This window comes from Tursiops truncatus, chromosome 7, assembly GCF_011762595.2.
Source record: "Tursiops truncatus isolate mTurTru1 chromosome 7, mTurTru1.mat.Y, whole genome shotgun sequence".
Taxonomy (NCBI): Eukaryota; Metazoa; Chordata; class Mammalia; order Artiodactyla; family Delphinidae; genus Tursiops; species Tursiops truncatus.
In genome coordinates, this window is record NC_047040.1 from 15551786 (window position 1) to 15565338 (window position 13553).

The 13553-nt window shown below is 38.9% G+C and overlaps 1 long non-coding RNA gene across 1 annotated transcript; it reads left to right on the forward strand.

The window, feature by feature from the left end:
* The first annotated feature begins 8469 nt into the window (after positions 1-8469).
* Positions 8470-13194, forward strand: LOC109548009 (uncharacterized). The gene is made up of 3 exons (XR_002173991.3): positions 8470-8849; positions 12619-12682; positions 12921-13194. It is a non-coding gene; the product is annotated as an uncharacterized lncRNA (long non-coding RNA).
* Positions 13195-13553: the final 359 nt, after the last annotated feature.

Genomic DNA, 13553 nt, shown 5'->3' on the forward strand with positions numbered 1-13553 from the left:
GGAAATGTAACACTGAGTTTTAATATAGTTTACATAAGAGTCTCAGGCGTTCCACCCATTTAAATAAGCTCCACTTATTTTAAAATACTTGGGTTACATGCGTATCTTCTTCCGATATTTAGCCCTTGGTTCACCAACTTCATTCTTGTGAAATGCCTTTACGGAAACAACTTTATTTTCCCAACTATAATTTGATGATATGGAATACGACACTTGAGTTTATTCATATTAGGTAAATTAATTCAGTAATTATTCTGATGCAAACTAGACTTTAAGCATGATAACCAGTTTTGCACCACGTAATTAACCAGATGGACTTTGCTCTCACTTTCCAACCCCTATGATTTCTTTCTTTTTTTTTTTTTTTTGCGGTACGCGGGTCTCTCACTGTTGTGGCCTCTCCCGTTGTGGAGCACAGGCTCCGGACGCGCAGGCTCAGCGGCCATGGCTCACGGGCCCAGCCGCTCTGCGGCATGTGGGATCTTCCCGGACCAGGGCACGAACCCGTGTCCCCCGCATCGGCAGGCGGACTCTCAACCACTGCGCCACCAGGGAAGCCCACCCCCCCCAAGCCCCTATGCTTTCTAAAGATGTAGTATAAGGGCACTGCTAGTGGACTTCCCTGTTCTATGATGCTTTTTAAAGAGTTCTGGAAAAATAGAACCCTTTATTAAAATAGCTAAGCATAAGCATTGGGTGGTGCTCTGAAGGTCTTACTGATTTTCCACCCCAGCTCCTGCTAACTGCATCATTTTACCCTCTCTCCACTGTGCTAAGCCTTGCCTTACTCTCTAGGCCAAGTCCTGGCCCCAAAGAGAGGAACCAGCATCAAGACTGACTCAGTTCTGCTGTTGGTTCATGTATACCTTTAAAGACTACTTCGCATTAATCACTCATTTGGTTCTGGTGGCCCCATCTCCCAGGGACTGGTCTTCCAAATCCTCATGTTCCTACAGCCTATCCCTGTCTGCAGCTTCTGGCCTTACCAGATGCAGATTCTCCTGAGCATTTGAACTTTCTCTTTTGTAAAAGTAATAACCTGTCTTTTAAGGCTAGGTTTTTGTCCTTAGTAATTCATGCACAGAAAAAAAAAAAAAATCCCTTAATTTATGCGACTAGCCCACAACTGCTGGACACTTAGGGTTGTTTCCAGTGTTTACTTTTAGAAACAAGCCTGCAGTGAGCATTGTACTGATTCATCCTCGTGCAGAGTTTCTCTTAAGGTCTCCGGGAAAAGCTCCTGGGAGTGGACTTACTGGGTCAAAGGGTTGTGAGTTTTTAGTTTTGAAAGACATTCCAAAATTATCCTGCAGAGAGATGTCTTCAATTTCAAAGCCATCTAAGAGGATATGAAACTCGTTTCCTACCTGATCAGTGATATTAAGCGTTATTATTATTTAAAATATTTATCTATTTGATAGGTGAAAAAGGCACCTTGTTACTTTAATTTGCTTCTTTATAATCATAAAGGTTTATTGTCCTATTGTAGTTCTCCTGCTATGAACTGCCTAATTATTTTCTTTTGCTCATTTTTTTCCATGTATTTTTTCTTATTTGCTTATGGGGTCTTTGCATAGTCACAAAAACGGCTTTGTCCATAATATGTATGGCATTTTTTTTCCAGTTGTCATTCATTTAACTTTTTACTTTGATGACATCACTTTTGCCATGCAGAGTTTTAAAATTTGATATAGTTGTCTTTAGCAATTTTTTCTTTGTGGAATTAATTTGGATTTTGCAACATGCTTCAAAAGGTTCCCTATACTCCCATGTTATTTAAAAAATATCCATGCACATTTTCTTCCAATACTTTATTTCAATTTTTAAGTTTAATATTGATCCATCTGGAATTTATTTTGGTGTAGGGAATGAAGTAGGGGTTTAGTTCCCGCTTCCCAATTCGGACTTATCTACCACCTTTCTCTATTTCTTGTTATCTGTCAAGAGTGGGGTTTCTATAAACTACTAAAGGCAGAAGCTGAGAACACTAGGTTTCAATTAAATAAATGTGTTCAATTTCTCCTTTCTCTTTCTCTATTCCCTTCCCCTCCTCCTCCCTTTTCTTCTCTAATCATTTCCCTCTCTGCGCCCCCTTTCCCTTCCCATCCCCTTCTTCCACTTCCTCCTCTTATCCATCTCACTAGTCATTGTCTGTAAGTAAAAACTGATTTTTGCCTTTATGCTGCAAGTCAATGATTTTCAAGCTGGAGTGGGATTGGAGAAAGCACTTCACCCTTGAGAGACTGTTTATTAGATCTGGGAGAGGGATGGGCATATGTAGATTTAAAATGAGGTAAACAAACAACTATATGCCAGTAAAATGGACAACCTAGAAGAAATGGACAAATTCCCAGAAATGTACAATCTCCCAAGACTGAACCAGGAAGAAATAGAAAATATGAACAGACAAATTACCAGTAATGAAATTGAATCAGTTAAAAAAAAAAAAAAAAACCCCAACAAACAAAAGTCAAGAACCAGATGGCTTCACAGGTGAATTCTACCAAACATTTACAAAAGAGTTAACATCTATCCTTCTCAAACTATTACAAAACATTACAGAGGAAGGAATGCTTCCAAACTCACTCCATGAGGCCAGCATCATCTTGATACTAAAACCAGACAAAGATATCACAAAAAAAGAAAATTATAGTCCAATATCACTAATGAATATGATGCAAAAATCCTCAAAAAAATATTAGCAAACCAAATCCAACAATACATTAAAAGGATCATATACCATGATCAAGTGGAATTATCCCCAGGGATGCAAGGATTTTTTCAATATCCACAAATCAATCAATGTGACACACCACATTAACATATTGAAGAATAAAAACCATATGATCATCTCAATAGATGATCTCAAAAAGCTTTTGACAAAATTCAACACCCATTTATGATAAAAACTCTCCAGAAAGTGGGCATAGAGGGAACATGCTTCAACATAATAAAGCCCATGTATGACAGACCCACAGCTAACATCATACTCAATGGTGAAAAGCTAAAACATTTCCTCTAAGATCAGGAACAAGATCAGGATGCCCACTCTCACCACTTTTATTCAACATAGCATTGGAAGTCCTAGCCACAGCAATCAGACAAGGAAAAGAAAGAAAAGAAATCCAAATTGGAAAGGAAGAAATAAAACCGTCACTGTTTGCAGATAACATGATACTCTACATAGAAAACCCTAAAGATGCCACTAAAAAACTACTAGAGCTCATCGATGAATTTGGTAAAGTTGCAGGATACAAAATTAATATACAGAAATCAGTTGCATTTCTATACACTAAAACCAAACTATCAGAAAAAAGAAATAAGGAAACAATCCCATTTACCATCACATCAAAAAGAATGAAATACCTAGGAATAAACCTACCTAAGGAGGTAAAAGACCTGTACTCAGAAAACTATAAGATATTGATGAAAGAAATTGAAGATGACAGAAAGAAATGGGAAGATATACCATGTTTTTGGATTGGAAGAATTAATATTGTGAAAATGGCCATACTTGGCCACACCCAAGGAAATCTACAGATTCAGTGCAATCCCTATCAAAATACCAACAGTGTTTTTCACAGAACTAGAACAAATTATTTTAAAATTTGTATGGAAACACAAAGGACCATGAATAGCCAAAACAATCTTAAGAAAGAAGAACAAAGCTAAAGGCATCATGCTGTCTGATTTCAGACTATACTACAAAGCTACAATAATCAAAGTAGTATGGTACTGGCACAAAAACAGATCATAGGTCAATGGAAAAAAAGAGAGAGTCCAGAAATAAACCCACACACTTATGGTCAATTAATCAGTGACGAAGAAGGTAAGAATATACAATGGAGAAAAACGGTCTCTTCAATAAGTGGTGCTGGGAAAACTGGACAGCTACATGTAAAAGAATAAAAGTAGAACATTCTCTAACACCACATACAAAAATAAACTCAAAATGGATTAAAGACCTAAATATAAGACTGGAAACTGTAAAATTCCTAGAAGAAAACATAGATGGAACGCTCTTTGACATAAATTGCAGCAATACTTTTTTTTAGATCTGTCTTCTAAAGCAAAGAAAATAAAAGTAAAAATAAACAAACGGGACCTAATTAAATGTAAAAGCTTTTGCACAGCAAAGGAAACCATCAACAAAATGAAAAACAACCTACTGAATTGGAGAAAATATTTGCAAATGATATGACTGATGAGGGATTAATATCCAACATATATAAGCAGCTCCTATAACTCAACATGAAAAAAAAAAAACACAACCCAATTAAAGAAAGGTCTATAAAGAAAAATGTCTATAACTGAATAGACATTTTTCCAAAGAAGACATACAGATGGCCAACAGGCACATGGAAAGATGCTCAACATCATTAATCATCAGAGAAATGCAAATTAAAAGCACAATGATGTATCACTTCACACCTGTCAGAATGGCTATCATCAAAAACACCACAAATATCTAATGTTGGCAAGGATGTGGAGAAAAAAGAACCCTCCTACACTGTTGGTAGGAATTAAATTGATGCAGTCACTGTGGAAAACAGTATGGAGGTTTCTCAAAAAACTAAAAATAGAACTACCATATGACCCAGCAGTTCCACTCCTGCATATATATCCAAAACACCCCACAAAAACAAAAGAACTAATTTGAAAAGATACACACACCTCAATGTTCATAGCAGCATTATTTATAATTGCCAAGATGTGGAAGCAACCTAAGTGTCCATCAACAGATAAATGGATAAAGAAGATGTGGTATATATACAATGGAATACTACTCAGCTGTAAAAAAAGAATGAAATTTTTGCCATTTGCAACAATATGGATGGACTTGGAGGGTATTATTCTAAGTGAAATAAGTCAGACAGAGAAAGACAAATATTGTATGATATCAGGAATATGTGGAATCTAAAAAATACAGCAAACTAGTGTATGTAACAAAAAGGAAACAGACTGACAGATACAGAGAATGAACTAATGGTTACCAGTGGGGTGAGGTAAGGGGGGGAGGGACAATACAGGAGTAGGGAATTAAGAGGTACAAACTACTATGTATAAAATAAGCTACAAGGATATATTGTACAACATAGGAAATATTGCCAATATTTCGTAATAACTATACATGGAATATAATCTTTAAAAATTGTGAATCACTATGTTGTATAACTACATCAACTATACCTCAATTTAAAAAGAAAAACAAAATGATAAAACTATGGCCCACTGATTTAATTTGTCTCAGTCATAAACAAAGGAGGGAGGGGAAAAGCTTTATGTTTATAAAAGGTGGATGAGTTTTAGAAGAATCATTGTTTTCTATAATACCTACATCACGATATTTACCTACTTGCTTAATCAAGTTTCAACTGCAATCACATTGTCTGCTTAAACCTGGTTTTTACGTTTTGTCCATTTTAGCAATATCCTTAGTCTCCCTTTTTCCTACCAGCTTTTTTTTTTTTTCCTGCTTTTAAGGTTTCAAAGTTCTCTATTCTCTTAAGAAAACAAGACAAAACAAAAATAAGACTTTTGGGGTTTCCTTGGTGGCGCAGTGGTTAAGAATCCACCTGTCAATGCAGGGGACACGGGTTCAAGCCCTGGTCCAGGAAGATCCCACATGCCGCGGAACAACTAAGCCCGTGCGCCACAACTACTGAGCCTGCACTCTAGAGCCCATGAGCCACAACTACTGAGCCCATGAGCCACAACTACTGAGCCCGTGAACTACAACTACTGAAGCCTGCACACCTAGAGCCCATGCTCTGCAACAAGAGAAGCCACCACAAAGAGAATACCATGCACTGCAACAGAGCAGCCCCCACTCACTGCAACTAGAGAAAGCCTGCGTACAGCAATGAAGACCCAATGTAGCCAAAACTAAATAAACAAATTAATTAATTTAAAAAAAAAAGACTTTCTCTGATCCCACTGCCTCTCTGGATATCTTCCCAATTTCTTCTATTGTCTAATTTCTCAAATCAATGCCTACCTTTATTGCTGCCTTTTGAGTCAAACCACTCTCTTCTTAACCATCCTGCAATCTGACTTTGGTATCCACAGCCATATCGAAAGTGTTTTCTTTTTTTCTTAAACAATCTTTACCCCTCTCTCATTTCTGAAATTGTGTTTCATTCCTTGTTTTTTAAGATTTTTTTTTTTTTTTTTTTGCTATCTCATACCCAATTTGTTCTCAGAAGGGAGGAGGAGAGGGAGGTGAGATTTTTGCCCCCAGGGCATCTTTGGCAATGTCTGGAGATATCTGTGCTCATCACAACTGTGAGGGAGTGTCCTGACCTTGACAAATTAGAGGCCAAGGATGCTGCTGAACATCCTGCAATGCACAGGATGGGCCCTCACAACAAGGTATCCTACAGTCCAAAATGTCAGCATTGCCAGGGTTGTGAAACCCTGCCATACCCAGTGGTAAAGTGCCTTCAGGGGCATTTGAAAATGTGAGGAACAATAGGCATCATTTTGGTGGTTACAATGACTGAATGACTGAGGAGAGCCATTGGCATTTATCCTGGGAGCTAAGGATGCAAAACATCCTGCAGGGCACTACAGTCTCACGCAAAACACTGCAATCCAGTTGTACCTCTACTTGCCTTCTCTATTTCCTTTATTGTTTTCCCCTCTCACCAACTTATTGTGTTATTCAAGCCCTTAGTTTCTCTCTCTACCTCTGAGAGCTCCTCCTACCTCTTGATTTCCCCCTCCTGTAATCACCTAGCAATGATATTGGTAAGCCTGGATGTCTGTGACAACAACAATATTTTGGCAGTCAAGCTAAAAACTTGGAGCTATCTTTCCACACCTGAAAGATGCCATTTTATTATTTTCTGGCCTTCATTGTTTCTAATGATGTTATCCGTTATTTGTAATTGTGTCCACTGAATATAATGTGTCCTTTTTCTCTGGATGCCTTTAAGATTTGCCTTCCTCTTTGGTTTAACTATGATGTGCCTAGGTGTGGATTTCTTTGTATTTATTCTGTTTTATGTTAGTTGAGTTTAGCATCTGTGAATTGGTATCATTCATCATTTTGGAATGTTCTTGACATTATCTCTTCACACATTTTTTTTGCCCCATTCTGTCTGTCCACTGATTCTGGGAATCAAATTTTATATATATTAAACTATATTATGATATTGTCACAGAGATCTCAGATGCTCTGTTCTTTCACATCCTCCCACTCCCTTTGCATTTCAAAGCTAATTTCTTCCAAAAACACCCTCACAGACACATCCAGAAATTGTGTTGTACTAGCTATCTGGTCAACCCTTACCCCAGTCAAGCTGACACGTAAACCATCACAGCACCACTAGACCCTGAACCATGCATCTTGTGTCTCCAAGACCATCAAATCTGATACTGGATACTGCCTTTGGAAACTCTGTATGGTTGTCCCTGGTGCCTCCCTTCGCCAGAGTGGACTCAGCATAGTACTCAGTTATTCATGCAACAAATATTTACTGAGCATCTACCATATGCCAGGCCCTCTTCTAGGGGCTGTAGAAACACCAATAAGCAACCAAGATGCCTGTCTTTGGAAACATATCTTCTAACTGGGTAACCAAGTTGTCCAGTTTTCCTGGACTCCCCCAGTTTTAGCACTAAAAGTCCCACATCCCAGAAAACCCTTCAGTTCAATGGACATCTAGAGGAAGAGCATTTTAGGCAAAGGGAAGAGCAATGACCTTGAGGTGAGTGGGGCCCTCACCTCATGTTATTAGACGGATAGCAAGGACCACTGTGTGGCTATAGTGGATTGAGAGAGATTTAGGCCAGTTAATAACATCTCCAAATTTAAGTTTCTTCATTAGTAATTTGGTAAAAAGAGACAATGTTTTGCTAGTGCCTGGGAAGGATCAAAAGATCAGTGCATTCAATCATACAGATGGCTCTTTGAAGAGATCAGACATATAACTCAGGGATCCCCTTGGCCACCTCACCAGAAGCCAGGAACAGATTTGGGATTATCCAGGAAGGATCTGTGGAGAAACTTCTTATCTAATGGAGTGCATCTCTGTGAAAGAAGAGACCCACAATGTTGTTGAGAATGTTATACCATCAGAAACACTGCCAACCTGGACTGAAAGGGGAAGAGAAAGGACAAAATGAAAGAAGGTTGTCACTCCTCCAATTCTACAGTCAGGAAACTGGTTAATAAAACTTCTATCCTAAAAGTATGTGTTACTTTCATGAAAAAGGAAGGATGACCCTAGTGCAGAGCAGTGAGCCCAGAGGGTAGAGTTATTTTTCAGAATGCTGAGGAAATACCCAAGTTGTAACAGTGTTTTAAAAAATGAAAACAAGATATAGATACAGCTTTAAGGTAGAGAAACACTTTCAGCTTTAACTAGAAAAGATAAATTATATTTTATATCATAAAATCTGCAAACCAAAGTTCTCAAATTTGATGATATAGTAATAAATTGTATTTTATTAAAAACACTTTTATTTCTTCCTTTATAGTTCAATGTGTAAAATATTTTTTATCTAAAGCATAAAAAGCTGTCTAGTTAAGATTCTACTTTTATTTAATAAACAAAACATTTACTCATTCATTTATTTAATTAAAAGAACACATACTTTTCAGGTTTCAGTGGAGTACTGGTAACTAGTCATCTTTAGTTTACTGGGTAGGATATAAACCTTGTCTTGTAGGAATGAATACTTCCTGAAACTATGAAGCTGACCCTAGGACCAAGAGAACTAACAAGAAGTCTTGTCCACTTTGGTTATAACCTTAGGCTGAATGATTTTAAAGTAGCTTTAAAATGATTCCTGAGAAATGTTCTGCAAAAGAAGACATCCCAAGCTCTGCCAGAGAAAAGCAGGTAAGAAAACTCTAGTTTTAAATATAATTTTTGGCAGCTGGATCTTATATCAGTTGGTTTTCTTTTAGTTATTATTAGGGACCTCAAAAGCCAACCTAAATAAAAGATGCTAAATTAATTTGAAGTGATTCATGTTTATAATACAAGTAGATATAAAGAAACCTGATTGTCTAAGACTGGTATTAACTATGAGGCTGCTTCTCATCCTAGGGAAAATAAAACTAACATCCTCACAAAGAAACTTTTGGAATATGCTACTTAACTCCTCTATAACAGGAAAACTTCTCGATCATTGATAACCTTTGAAAAACCTGAAACAATGTGTTATTCCAACTCACACTATTACCAGCCAAAGGGAAGAGGCTTAGGCCTTATGCTATACAAAATATGTTAACAAGGAAGAGAAGTACAATGAAAATAAAGAAATCCAAGTACACTTTCCAAGGACTAAAATATAACCTCTCCAAAAGATGGAAAGGATTTCTCCATCTCATGGAAAGGCAGTGGTCCGTGACACTGCCTACTTTGTGGGGTTGAGGAAATAACTCTATGTTTATTTTAATGTACCGTGTAATCTGGCTCATTTCCCATATTGTTCTGTGATCTTAACTGTGCAATTCAAAAGAAAAGTTGGGCCAGTGTTTCAAATGTCATCTTGATACAACCTTTCCCATTTCCAAGCTCAGTTCAGTAATTTGCTTTTCTTTTCTTCCCCTTATTGCTTTTATGAAGTTGAGCCAATGATAATAAAATCAGTAGAAAAGAATGACAATATAAGAAATAAGTTACCACAGTACACAAAGAGTTCCTTAGAGTTGGAAAGCAGATTCCTGGTCTTTAAAAGCGTGCTTTCCAGTATGCTTACATGACTGGTGTTTTACTTGGATTACTTTTTGTTGGTAAATGTTTCACTTTCGATTACTTCTGCTTTTATTCTGTTTCTCCCTAAACTGCCCAGACATTTTGCACCCCTCTAGTATTTGGTTGGGGTTCATTCCGTCTCCCTCCCTCTCCCAGCCCCCATAGTGGCTTCTATTGTAAAGTCTCTGGTATCAAGCTTACAGTTGACACTGTTCTGGCTTTAACAGAAGGTCATTTTCAACAAAGGAATTCTGGCTTGTTTGTGTATAATACAGCTCTGCTTAGCTACATGCCAGGTTGACAAGACTAACGTGACGCCTCCTAGCTGCATTATGCTCTGTTCAGTATTACATAAGTCTTAGCGGAAGGACACCCCACAATTAAAAGTGACTTCTAGGCGTGACGTTTATCTCCAACAAGGAGTGACTTTAGCTAGGAAGAACTAAGGTGATTTCTAATGTCCTCTACTGGGTGTTTCTATCTATTCTAGACATAAAGAGATACCCTCATAGGTAAATGCCCTTCCTCAGACATAAAGTATGGTATGAAGATATTGTCTGTACCTAGGCCCCCCAAATCTTTCTATGAATACTCACTACAATTAAGTCAAAGGTTATTCAGCATCAATGATCTGTCTGTCCTTGACATCAGGTGACTTGACAGAATGTCCCACCTCACTTCTAGCGGTCTAGAAAATAATTCAGTGATAAGTTCTAAACCAAAGAAGCATAGGAGGTAGTCTTTTAGACAGTAATACAAAAATGGATGTTTCCTATATGTTTTAACTGGAAAAATGTATTATTAAAAGACCGTTTTTGTCATTGCGTGGCCTTAAGAGCTGCTATACTAAGACTGAAAAATTTGGTATGTACTTGAATCCAACGCCAAAGAACCTGCATTTTAAAGAAAGAGCCTGTATCACATATTGTTTCTTTATCAATATAAACTGCAGCCACAAATCATTTCCCATATTCAATTATGAGTCAGGACTTGGTCCAGCTCTAATTGACTCCAGGAATATTTTCATTTAAAAGAAAATTTAACTCACTGTCCTATGTTTGCTGGAGTGGTTCTCTGATCTTGGCCCTGATGATTCCTCTGTCCTCACTACCAGGTGTGGTTTCCAAGGGCCTCCAGGACTCACTCTGCTCTCTTCACTGTTGGCACTGGCTTCATCTTCTTTTCTGACCGGCATGTATTCTTCTGTGGTTTCTTCCCTCCAGTGTCTTTCTCTTTTTAATCACAGAAGTATTCACACTTGAATTGAAATAGTGAAGTCAGCTTATAATGCTAGATCAAAAATATCAGAGAGGAGATACCAATTTCATGGTTCACAAGCTAATGGTATCAATCTGTACCACTTAAGAGATACCAGAATCTTCTGACCCAAATGCAAACTCCATTGGCCTTGAAATAATTTTACTCATTATCTGATGACTGAGGAGTCATATTAAGGTTTTGCTTAAAATTTTCCAGGTCAATAACTGTCATCTCTGACTTTCATCCTTAAAGGGGTAGAATTTGGGGTTTTAAGAGAATACTCACTTGAATGTCAGAAGATTCAGAATTGTATTTTCTGGAAAAAGAAAATGGCCTCATCCAACTTATAAGTTCATGAAGCTCACTTTTGTGCAGAAATAGGATGGCTCTCTATTAATTTAGGTGTGAGATTTATCTTCCCCACCATATCAGTCAACTGTTGCTTGTGTAATGAACTATCACAAAACTTAATGGCTTAAAACAACATTTACTGCTTTTGAGTTGGTGGGTCAGCTGGGTGGTTCTGCCGATCTGGGCTAGGCTTGCTTGTGCATCTGTGGTCAACTGGCTGGTTGTGTTGTTAAACCTACATTCATGTACCCAACATCAGGTGAGGCCAAACAAACCAAAGTGTTGGAGTTTGGAGCAGAGAAAGATTTATTGCAAAGGCCAAACAAGGAGAACAGGAGGCTTGTACTCAAAAGACCCAAACTCCCCAATGGTTTTCAGGGAAGAGTTTTAAAGGCAAAATGTGGGGTGAGGGCTGCAGGCTGTGTGACTTTCTTCTGATTGGTTGGTGGGTGAAGTAACAGGGTGGTGTTTCCAGGAATCTTGTGTTCAACCTGAAGTTACCACCCTCCACCTGGCTGGGGGCCTTAATTCCTGTAGAAAAACTCAAAGATACATTGTTACGTATACCCCTTGAGGAGGAACTAGGGGTTCCTCCCTATCACTGCACTACTGTTTCTTGACTGCTTTTCCTTTGTTTCTGCATTCCTTCACTTTCCTAATGAGTAACTGTTTGAATCTGCTCTCTGGAACTCAGGGAAGGTCTAGGAGGCTGAAGCCTTGGTCCTATAAACAAGAAACAGGGAACAGGCTTTTGTACCTGGGAGGGCCCCATAGGGTCCTGCTTGATTTCAGTTGGCTAAAGGGCTGGCTGGTCTATAATGGCCTCAGCTGATGACAGTTCTATGCACATGTCACACACACCTTCCTGGAGCAGGCTAGCTCAGGCATGTTCTCAAGGTGGTGGCCCAAGTCTGAGAAAGAGGGACCAATTGTGCAAGAGTGCAAGCAGGAACATGTACAACTTTTAAGCCTCTGCTTTGTCAAGTTAGCTCTTAACCCTTAGGCCAAAGAAAGTCACATGGCCAAGCCTAGAGGTAGGGTGGGAGGGGTGCCTACAGGGAGGCAGGAAGAGTTGGGCTATTAATCAGCCTACCACCCATACCCAGATATAACCAGAGCACAACAGTCCAAGAAGCCGGAAAGAAGGGTCACTTTCTTATGCTGCTGATGTATGGGGACACAGGGAGGTGGGCAGTGGAAGTAGAGTCTAAAGTTGTGAAACCGAGTCCCCCTAAAACTGAGTTCCTCTTATGATTAACCTCTCTATCTAAAACTATTCTCTTTCTGTTCCAATCAGGATTGAGGAGTATCAAAGAAAAGGGGGGATTGAAAATGAGCAGGACCCTCCGGGACCCTCCAAGGTACAAAACCCCTTCCATATCCCCTGTTCCTTGTTTGTAAAAAAAAAAGGGTTTTAGTCTCCCAGGCCTTTCCTGAGTTCCAAAGAGCAGATTCAAGCAGTTACTAATTGGGGGAAGTGAGGGAATGCAGAAACAAAGGAAAGGCTGTCAAGAAACAACAGTTCAGTGATCAGAGTCCAAGTTCCTCCTCAAGGGATATACATAACAATCTGATGGATATCTTTGAATTGTTCTGCAGAAACCAAGATCTGGCCCAGGTGGAGCGGTGACTATATGCTGACCACAAGCATGTAGACCCCAGACTGGTTGAAACCAGAAGGTAGATGATTGAAACTCTTGAAACACCACCCCGCTACCTTACCACCAACCAATTAGAGGAAAGTCATGTTCCCTACAGCCGTCACTCCAACTGTTGCCTTTAAAAACCCTTCCCTGAAAGCCATCAGGGAGTTCAAGTCTTTTGAGCATGAGCTTCTTGTACTCCTTGCTGGGCCCTGCAATAAACACTGTACTTTCCTTCACCACAACCTGGTGTCAGTAAATTGAGTTTGCTCTGCCATGGGTGAGTGGACCCAAGTTCAGTTTGGTAACAGTAGCCAAAATAAGAACCTGGAAGTCCAAGTCCAAATCAGTTGGCCAAATAAGAGATCAAAGACAAAACGGAGGTGTGCCTCTATAAAGAGGGGTCAAAGAAGAAGAAAGACCTAGAATGGGGACTTGGAGTGTAGACAAGCCTGAGACATTTCACCCTGCCCCAGGGAGCGTGTTTGGAAGAAACATGACATAAAATCTTTGCATATTTAAGGGCATAAAGGACATAAACTATATAAAACTGTCATTAAAAGATTCCACCACCTACAGACAGTGAAAG